The sequence below is a fragment of the Gossypium hirsutum genome, chromosome A10, assembly GCF_007990345.1.
Source record: "Gossypium hirsutum isolate 1008001.06 chromosome A10, Gossypium_hirsutum_v2.1, whole genome shotgun sequence".
Taxonomy (NCBI): Eukaryota; Viridiplantae; Streptophyta; class Magnoliopsida; order Malvales; family Malvaceae; genus Gossypium; species Gossypium hirsutum.
In genome coordinates, this window is record NC_053433.1 from 110,160,452 (window position 1) to 110,170,712 (window position 10,261).

At 36.1% G+C, this 10,261-nt stretch overlaps 1 non-coding gene across 1 annotated transcript; it reads left to right on the forward strand.

The window, feature by feature from the left end:
- The first annotated feature begins 8,881 nt into the window (after nucleotides 1-8,881).
- On the forward strand, nucleotides 8,882-8,987 carry LOC121209245 (small nucleolar RNA R71). The gene has a single exon (XR_005904362.1). It is a non-coding gene; the product is annotated as a small nucleolar RNA R71 (small nucleolar RNA).
- The last annotated feature ends 1,274 nt before the right edge of the window (nucleotides 8,988-10,261 follow it).

Sequence of the window (10,261 nt, forward strand, 5' to 3'; positions counted from 1 at the left end):
AAAAATGTAAAAGTTGAGATTTTTATGCAAGACAAATTAAAGAGCATGGAATGAAAAGCATTCAACAAGAAAATCTAAAGCAATAAACATAAAATGCACTAACTTTAACAGGTTTAAAGTAAAAGAAATTGAAATATATTAAACTAAATCTAAAAATGTCTTAAAACCAAGGTATAGGGACTAAAATTATAAATAAACCTAAGCTTAAGTGATAACTAACTTAACTAACACTAAGAACATCAAGAAGAAGAAGTAAATGCAAAAAAAAAAATTATTTTTTTTTGAATTAAAAGATTTGACTGGAATTAATAGAATGAACTAATTACACATAAACAGAATTGGACTAAAGTCCATTAGTCGAAACCTATTAGAAGAATAAATAAATCTAAAATCCTACTAAGTAAAGGAGCCGGTTTAAAACATCTTGAACTAGCCCAAATCGTTCGAATGTAACTACAACTAAACAGAAAAATCAAAGAAAATCCTATACCAGTCAAATCGGTAGCTGGATACCAATAGTCTCTGTCCTTTCACATCACCGACCCAGCCTTAATGATAGTAGTTTTCAAAAAAAGAGCTTTAATTTACCTATTATCTTTTCTAGAAATTTCCATCTTCATTTCCTCTCAATCCTGATTCCTTGGCTGATACTTCTCCAGAGCTTGACGAACGTGTTCTGGAATCCCTCCCACCAGGTAACAATTTTCTCTCCTCTTTAAAACCTCCTTCGCAAGAATATTAGCATAAGTATTCTTTGTTTTAGGGATAAAATGAAACCTATCTCTTGAAATCTATCTTTTGTGCTTTGAATGTCTTTAATAATTGCTTCAATGGCCGATTTTTCAATCTCGGAACTTTGGCATTTCTTTATAACAGTTTTTGAGTCGCCCATTACTTCCATTTTGTTTAATCCCATGAAGATTCCTAATTTCACTACTTGTAACCCTGCATGAGACTCTGCCATGAACAAAGTAGCTATATTAGAATGAGTGACCATCTGCGATGCGAAGATCACCCCCTCTTCATTTCATAAAAGTAAGCCCGAAGCTGATCTAGAATGTTGTTGGTCGTAGGCTGTGTCAAAATAAACTGTAACCCTTGCTCTTCGGACATTCTGTTGTATACTTCCATCGGACTGATATGTGAGTTTTTTGTCTTTTATCCCATCGAACTTAGAGATATAAATTTGGATCTATTTTGCTATGTCTCTTCTTATCGCAGTTCTCCTTTCATAAATTAATCTATTCCTGTTGAATCAGATCAACCAGAGTCCACAACAGAAAAATTGAATCTGTTCACTAGTCCCTTGTTCAAAGACCGAGGTAAGCCACTCCCATGTATTCTGAGTATTATTATTCAGTACCCAAGAAAGATTTAAGTGATTCCAAATCTCAATAGTTGTAAGGCACTGACAAAAAATGTGGCTACTGTCCTCCTCATTTTGACGGCACTGAGGATATTGTGCATCCACCACCACTTTCTTTTGCTTGAGGTTAACAAAGGAATGAATAAAATTCTAAGAGATTCTCCAAACTGTGATTGTAACTTTTGAGGGGATGTATAGTTTCCATAGTTTCTTATAGAAATTTTTTATTTCGGTTTGTATAAAATTACTATTAGGATCCACGTCAGACTCCTGTAATAGTTTATAGGCGCTTCTGACTGAGAACTCACCGGACAGTTCACCTCTCCATACTTGAAAATCTTCGTATGCTGTCTCCGTTAGTGGAATCTGCATGGTTTTCCTTGCAACATCCATACGAAAGGTATTCATAATAAAATCTACTTCTCAAGTCCTAGTAGTGCCCTCTATTAGATCCGAAACTAACTTGATGTTTTCATTATTTTCTTGGTTTTGTAATTTGTCTGCTTCATCCTCTGAAATCCAAAGATTATCCCAAACGAAAATATGATTCCCTTTGCCAAACCTCCAGCATATACCTTTCTCCAGAAGCCCTCTTGCTGCCCAGACACTCTTCCAGGTAAGCGAAGGTAACGTTCCTAACCGAGCATTGTAGAAATCCAAGTTAAGATAATATTTTTCCTTCAAAGCACGAGCTAATAACGAATTTGGAAATTTAATAAAGTGCCAACCCTTCTTTTCTAACAACGCGACATTACATGTTGCAAGGTTTCGAAAACCAAGTCCACCATCTTCTTTCAATGAGCATAGTTCTTTCCAAGTACACCAATGAATGTCTTTTTTGTCATGACCTTTCTGCCACCAAAATTTAGTGATAACAGCCTCCAATTCAACACATAGAGACTTAGGAAGTAGAAAGCAAGCCATAGTGTAAGTAGGGATGGATTAAAGAACTGCTTTTATGAAAACTTCTTTCCCTTCTTGAAATATGTGCCTTATGCTCCAATTGTCAATTTGTTTTTTAAATCTATCCTTCAAAACTTGAAATGACAATCTCTTCTTTCTTCCTACCAGATTAGGGAGCCCTAAGTACCGTTCTAGATCAGTTGACCTTCTTACTTCAAATACATTAGAAACTGCTATCCTTTTCCTATCTTGCGTATTTGTGCTAAAAAACACTGTTGACTTGTCATAATTAACACACTGGCCAAAAGACTTTTCATATTCATTCAAAATCTGTTTTAAGGAATGCGCTCCTCTTTCAGTAGCTTCTGTTAATAAAATGCAATCATCTGCAAAGAGTAAATGTAAGATAGATGGCTCACTTCGACAAGCTTTTATGCCTTTAATTATTTTTTCGCCAATTACAAGCCTTATAAGACTTGAGAGGCCTTCCCCAAAGAATAAAAACAAAAACGAACTTAGAGGATCTCCTTCTCTTCAACCTCTACTGGGATGGAACACTGCCCCTAACTTTCCATTGAACACCACTGAGTACGATACTGTAGACACACATTTCACTATCGAATCAACCCATCCTGGATCAAAACCCATTCTCTTCATTGTCATTTCCATAAACTTCCATTCGACTCTATCGTATGCCTTGCTCATATCAAATTTCACCACCATAAGCCTTTTTTTTCCTGTCTTCTTGTGCATTAGAGTATGTAAAATTTCATAAGCTAGTAACACAATATCAGAAATCAACCTCCTTGGTACGAAAGCACTCTCTGCTAAATCTATACATTTATTAATCACTACCTGAAGTTGATTTGCTATGACCTTAGCTATCAATTTATAAATCACGTTACATAAGCTAATTGGTCTGAATTGAGTAATATTGGAAGGATTTAAAATCTTGGGTATTAGAACATGATACGTGATATTCGTGATAGGTTTTAAAAATTTATAATTAATCGTTCTTGAAACTAACTATTATCACGATGAAGGCAAGAGTACCTATCGAACACTAGTATAGCTTTAGCAAGACCGGATTGTCGAACACAAAGGAACCAAGAGTACTAGTAATTACTTTCTTTTTATTATCTAGCCTAAAAATTAAGGTATTTGTTTATCTAAACTAATTAACTAAACTAAGGGTGCACAGAGAGAAAATTGGGGAAAAGCTTTTATGAAAACTCGATTGATTAAGACAATACCCAAGGAAAAATCCACCTAGACTTCACTTGTTATTTGACTTTGAATCAGACGATTTATTCATTTGACTTGATCCGTAGAAATCCCTAAGTTATATTATTATCTCTCTTGAGACTGATAACGTCTAACCCTAGGTTGATTAATTGAAATCTCTTTCTAATTAACACCCTAGTGTTGCATTAACTCGATCTATGGACTCCCTTATTAGGTTTCACCCTAATTCGACAAAATTTTGTTACCCTATCACTAGGCATGCAATCAAATCCGCTTAATTACGACAAATTTACTCTTAGACATGGACTTTTTCTCCTCTAAATAAGTGCATTAACTTGAATCAATATCTTGGAATATTAAAACAAGAATTAAAAACACATAATTAAGAACAAGTCAAATATTTATCATACAATTCAGATAATAATAATAGGATCCGTCTTAGGTTTCATTCCCCTTAGGTATTTAGGGGGTTTAGTTCATAATTATGAAAGAAAACATCTCAAAAAGAATAAAGATAACAAAACATAAAGAAAATCCAAAACTCCTGAAGTAAATTGAAGGGAGATCTTCAGTCTTGATGATGAATCCGGCTTCTGAGATGGATCAATCGGCTTTCCTTGGATAATTTCTTCCTCATACTCTGTGTCCTACTTCTAAGTGCCTCCTCAGGTGTTTTTATAGGCTTTAGAAAGCCTAAGAGCCCTCAAAAGTAGCCTTTTCTAAATAGGACTATACTTGGTCTCGACAGGGACATGCCCATGTGCGATTGCTTCAGGTCGTGGTCAAGGCTATTAAATAGGCACGGGCATTTGGTCTACCGTGTAAGTCATGCTTTGATTCTGCCAAATGGACACGGAAGTGTGGATTACCCGTGTGAAGAAGTCCAGGCCGTGTTGATTTCCCATGTTGGTCTATTTTCTCTATTTTTGGCATGTTCCTCGCTCTTTTTACTCTCCTATGCTTACCTAAGTATAAAACATGAAACTAAAGGATTAGTAGCATCAAATTCACAAAACCTAAGGAGAAATCATCCGTAAATGTGCTAAGCATGGGATAAAAATATGTATAAATTATGGTTTATCAAATACCCCCACACTTAAGTGTTTGCTTGTCCTCAAGCAAAATCCTCAACTTAAAATAAAAAAAAATTCTTCTCAACTTATAATTCTCATCAATAGTCTCTCAAAATAAACCTTAAGTAATCACACATTGAGAATTCAACTAGAAGAACATCAAAGTTTCAAACATTCCAAGTTGAGCATTTTATCACGAAAACATAGGTGTCTCCCTTCATCTAAGTGATTACCTTTGATTCAAAATATCACAAAGTTTAACATCCTCACTAAAGATTCACTCAAATCACTCGAGGTGTTTAAGAACAATAAATAAAGCACTCATTAGTCAATATGAAAAGTTATTACCATAGGCTTGCATGAAAATCAAATCTCCACCCCTATATATTGAGATGATACGTCAATTAAAAGGTTGTTAGAGGGTTGTAACGTGGCTTTGGTTAGGGGGTGTGGTCACAAGCTGAAAGAAAATGTTAGAATCGAGATTGAATTGAAAAATTACCTAACTAGAAAAATAACTAATCATTAATTGAAAACAAGTGAGCTTCTTCTCAGAATATGGAATTAACACTTAAACTCAAAAAACAACGAATTACTACTAATATATGTATGTATTGTATTTAATATTTTTTTTAAGAACAAGTCAAATAACATAGGCTATCTATCAGGAATAAAATATAGCTAAGCAATTTATTCAAATAAAATCTCGACAAAAAATAGGGATCAAGTTAATTTAGGGGGTTTCAATAATAATAGGTTAAGGGTAAATGTTGAGGGTAAATCAATGAATGGGTTGTTAGGCTCAAGGGGGTTCACTAAGGGTTAATTGTGAAGGTAGGCTTTCATGGAGTGAGTGGGTTAAACCTAAGTGCCTTTATCATCTCGACATATCAAATCAAATGGTGTGGTCTTGACATGCATAATCAAGCAGTTCTAGAATGACAATTCAATATTGATGCACTCAAAGCAACAATAAAAGTGAGCATGAAAGAAATAATAGATGCTCTAAAGGCTTAAGATCTCACAAAAATTATGGCTTTTTGATGTTTAAACCTGTGAACTTTAACTCAAGATAATACCTAAACTTGGGGAAACAACCTAAAAATTTTTAATTCTTAAAAAGCAACTTATCATGCTTGATTCTCTAATTCCTTAAAGTTTAACAATCAATGCATAAATGCCTGTGCTTTAATTCAAGACATATTAATAAAAATCATAAATTAATCAAAATTCATTCTAATGATGATATGAGAAAATTATTTGAGAACAAGACAATTTTGGGATTTTTCTGATAATGATATAAAAGGCCCCTCCATACTTAAGATGTACATTGCCCTCAATGTGCAAAGTTAGATTTATTGAATTACATAGATATAAGATTATAAGATAAGGAGAGGAGTGAGACTTCTTGAATGATGAATGGAATCCTTGAATTGGAGTTATGGAGAATAATCGGCCAAGGCAATAATGAGATTGGAGGATGATACTCCGGTGGTGGTAGAGGTTGGGTTTCACAACCACAGTGTCTAGCGAAGAGGTTATCGTGGTGGTCGGGCAGGGCATGGTAGTCGTGGATAACCTTTTCCAGTGGAGTTGCAAGTTCCTAAGTAATAGTGAGCTTTGGAGCTCTTTATAACTGTGATAGAATCAGGAACTTCTTTTAGGAAATATAAATAAGCATAATTACTTGTAAATAAATAACAGGAAAAAAATTATAAAATCTCAAGATAAAATAAAAATAGTATTAAAGGGAAATAAAACGTAATTTTAAAATATAAATAAAGATAAAAATAAAATAAAAAGTAAAAATAAATAATAGGTGTTTATAAAAAAATTGGGGCACACGGCCGTGGGGCGCGCCCGTGTGCCTTCATTTCAGCTTGTGCGTTTCATGGTTTTCGAAATTGTTCGCATTGGTGCACACGGCCATGTTGCACGGCCGTGTCATTCTTCGTTCGCTTCTCCCGTACTCGTGTATGCAGGCGCACGCTCGTGTTGTTTTGACAGGCTCGGCCACGGTTGGTGGGCACGGGCGTGTCACACCCCCGTGTTAATTTGGCAGGATTGCCTACGGCCACGGCCGTGGCAACTTATCAAATCCCGTGTTAGGGGAACATTTTTGCTTTATTTTCACACGACCGTATCGCACGGCCGTGTTGCCTCCTGTGGTATGGGCACGGCCTACGGCACGCCTGTGTTTCTGGCCGTGTGGTTCTGGAAATCCTGTGTTCAGTGACTCAGTTAGTGATTAAATGTTAAAAACTAAAAATTAAAGAAGTTAACACCATTAGTGCTCGGGTTGCCTCTCGAGAAACGCTTATTTGTAGTCTAAGCTTGACTTATCTTTCTGCTGCGTGCTCATGGTGGTGTGAGGAGTTTACACTCCTCCTCCCTACTATCAATTTTATCAAAATAAGGTTTTAAATGAGTACTATTTACTTTAAAAGTGTCAAATTTAGGATGAATTACCTCGACTGTACCGTATGGAAAAATATTGAGTGTCGTGAAAGGAATTTCTCCATTAGATACAGAAGTGGCAATACGAGGATCTGCTGCATCCAGTAGTACTCTGTCTCCAACCTTAAGTTGATTTGATGGAATATTGAGCTCATCAAGGCGTGGTTTTGGTTTATCGTGTTTCCTTGGTTTATGTGTTCGCCATTCATCTAGTTCCTCGATTTATAGCCTTCGTTCTTTATAGATGGGTTCTTTGTTGTTACTTGAACAAGGCTCATGTGTGCTCTTCGAACGTGTTTCCTGTAAAGAAGGTTGCACCACATGGTCAGTATTAATAGGATTACGATCTTAAAGAGTAACTGAGTCATCACCCACACGAAGTGTGGGTTCACTTGTACCAACATCAATAACGGTTTTAGCAGTTGCTAAAAAGGGCCTTCCTAGAATTAGAGGTGCGTCACTACCCTCTTCTATGTCTAGAATAACAAAATCGATTGGGAATATAAATTCGTCAATTTTTACAAGTACATCTTCAATGATACCTCTAGGAAATCTAATAGTTTTATCGGCTAACTGAATACTTATCCTAGTTTGTTTGGGTTTCCCAAAACCTAGTTGTTTAAACATTTTGTAGGGCATGACATTAATACTAGCCCTTAAATCAGCCAAAGTATTTTTAACATTTAAGCTACCAATTAAACAAGGAATCGTAAAACTCTCTGGATCTTTCAATTTGTTGGCCAGCTTGTTCTGTAGAATGGCTGAGCAAACTGCATTTAACTCCACATGCGATGCCTCATCCAACTTCCGTTTATTTGCTAAAAGCTCCTTTAATAATTTGACTGTGTTTGACATCTGCGAAAGAGCTTCAATAAATGGTAAGTTAATGTGTGATTTCTTTAATAGTTTAAGGAATTTACCAAATTGTTCATCTGTGCGGTCTTTCCTTGTCGCATTGAGGTATGACACTCGTGGTTTGTACTCTTTACTTACCAGTTTCTGCTCATTGTGGTCTACCTCGCCTTTACCTTTACTTACCACAATTTCTTGCCTCGGTTTTGCTTCAGGTTCAACTAACCCTTCCTCATCTTGAATGGTAATTGCATTGAGTTGTTCCCTTGGGTTAGATTCAGTGTTACTCGGTAGGCTACCTTGTGGTTATTCAGAAATCAATTTCGTGAGTTGGCCTATCTGAGTTTTGAACCCTTGGATCGACGCCTGTTGATTCTTAAGTGTTGTTTTAGTATTTTGGAAGCGAGTTTTCGACACTGAGATAAACTTTGTTGGCATCTCCTCAAGGTTTGGTTTCTTTTCCTGTTGGTAACGTGGTTGTTGAAAACCCAGAGGATGTTGCGGCCTTTGATTCCCTTGGCCTCCCCATGAGAAATTTGGTTGGTTCCTCTGTCCTGCATTGTAAATGTTACTATAACGATTATTTTTAGGTCGAGGATTATTACCCATATAATTTAATTGCTCGTTTTCCATGATGTGGTCATAAGGTGGGTATTCTGAATTGCTCGTCCCTCCTTCACTTGCATTGCATTGCATTACTGTGTGAACCTGTGAAGAGCCAAGAAAACCGTCAATTTTTCTATTCAAAAGTTCTACCTGATTAGAGAGCATGGTGACCGAATCAACGTTAAAAACGCCGACTGCTTTCATTGGCTTTGTCCTCATGACTTGCCACTGATAATTATTCAGTGACATCTCTTTTATAAATTCATAAGCATCCTCAGGTGTCTTATTATTGATAGCCCCACCAGCGGCTCTGTCAACCATCTGTCTAGTTGAAGGATTCAGGCTATTGTGAAAAGTTTGAACCTATAGCCAGAGTGGTAACCCATGGTGAGGGCACCTTCTCAACAGATCCTTGTATTCTCCCATGCATCGTAGAGTGTTTCTAGATCCATATGCACAAAAGAAGAGATATCATTCCTTAATTTAGCCGTTTTAGCCAGCGGAAAATATTTTAGTAAAAACTTTTCGATCATTTGTTACCACGAGGGTCAGTGATTGACCCTCGTGGTAACGAGTTCAACCACTGTTTAGCTTTATTCCTCAGTGAAAAAGGAAACAACCGAAGGCGTATGGCGTCGTCAGAAACGCCATTGATTTTAAATATGTCGCAAAACTCCAGAAAATTCGCCAAGTGATTGTTTAGATCCTCATCCTGCAAACCATCAAACTGAACAAATTTCTGTATCATTTGAATTGTGTTAGGTTTCAGTTCAAAATTATTTGGAGCAATAGCAGGCCTAACTATACTTGACTCAGTTCCTGTTAAATTCGGTTCAGTATAATCATACATAGTGCGTAGAGCATGATTCTGATTTACTGGATCAGCAGCAATCGTAGGAGGTAGCGGATTTTCCTGATTCTCAGCCATCTCCTCTGTTGTGGTTTGAATATCATCCTCTTGCTCTTCCTCTGTGTATCTTAAGCTTCGCCTTTTTTCTCTTCAATTTCTACGAGCTGTGCGATCGATCTCACTATCAAAAAGTAATGGTCCTGACGAGTTTCTTCTGGTCATAAACTAGAAAAACCTGTCAGAAAATAAAAGAAAAGTTAGAAAAGTGGAACTAAACTAAACTAAAAAAAAATAAATTGCAATAAAAGTAAAATTGCTAAAGTAATAAAAATTGAGTGTTCCTAATATCTTAAGTTCCCTGGCAACGGTGCCAAAAACTTGATACGTGATATTCGCGACACGTTTTAAAAATTTATAATTAATCGTTCTTGAAACTAACTATTATCACAATGAAGGCAGGTGTACCTATCAAACAGTAGTATAGCTTTAGCAAGACCGGATTGTCGAACCCAAAAGAACCAAGAGTACTAGTAATTACTTTCTTTTTATTATCTAGCCTAAAAATTAAGGTATTTGTTTATCTAAACTAATTAACTAAAATAAGGGTGCACAAAGAGAAAATTGGGGAAAAGCTTTTGGGAAAACTCGATTGATTAAGACAATACCCAAGGAAAAATCCACCTAGACTTCACTTGTTATTTGACTTTGAATCAGACGATTTATTCATTTGACTTGATCCGTAGAAATCCCTAATTTATATTATTATCTCTCTCGAGACTAATAACGTCTAACCCTAGGTTGATTAATTGAAATCTTTTTCTAATTAACACCCTAGTCTTGCATTAACTCGATCTATGGACTCCTTTATTAGGTTTCACCCTAATCCAGCAAAATCTTGTCGCCTTATCT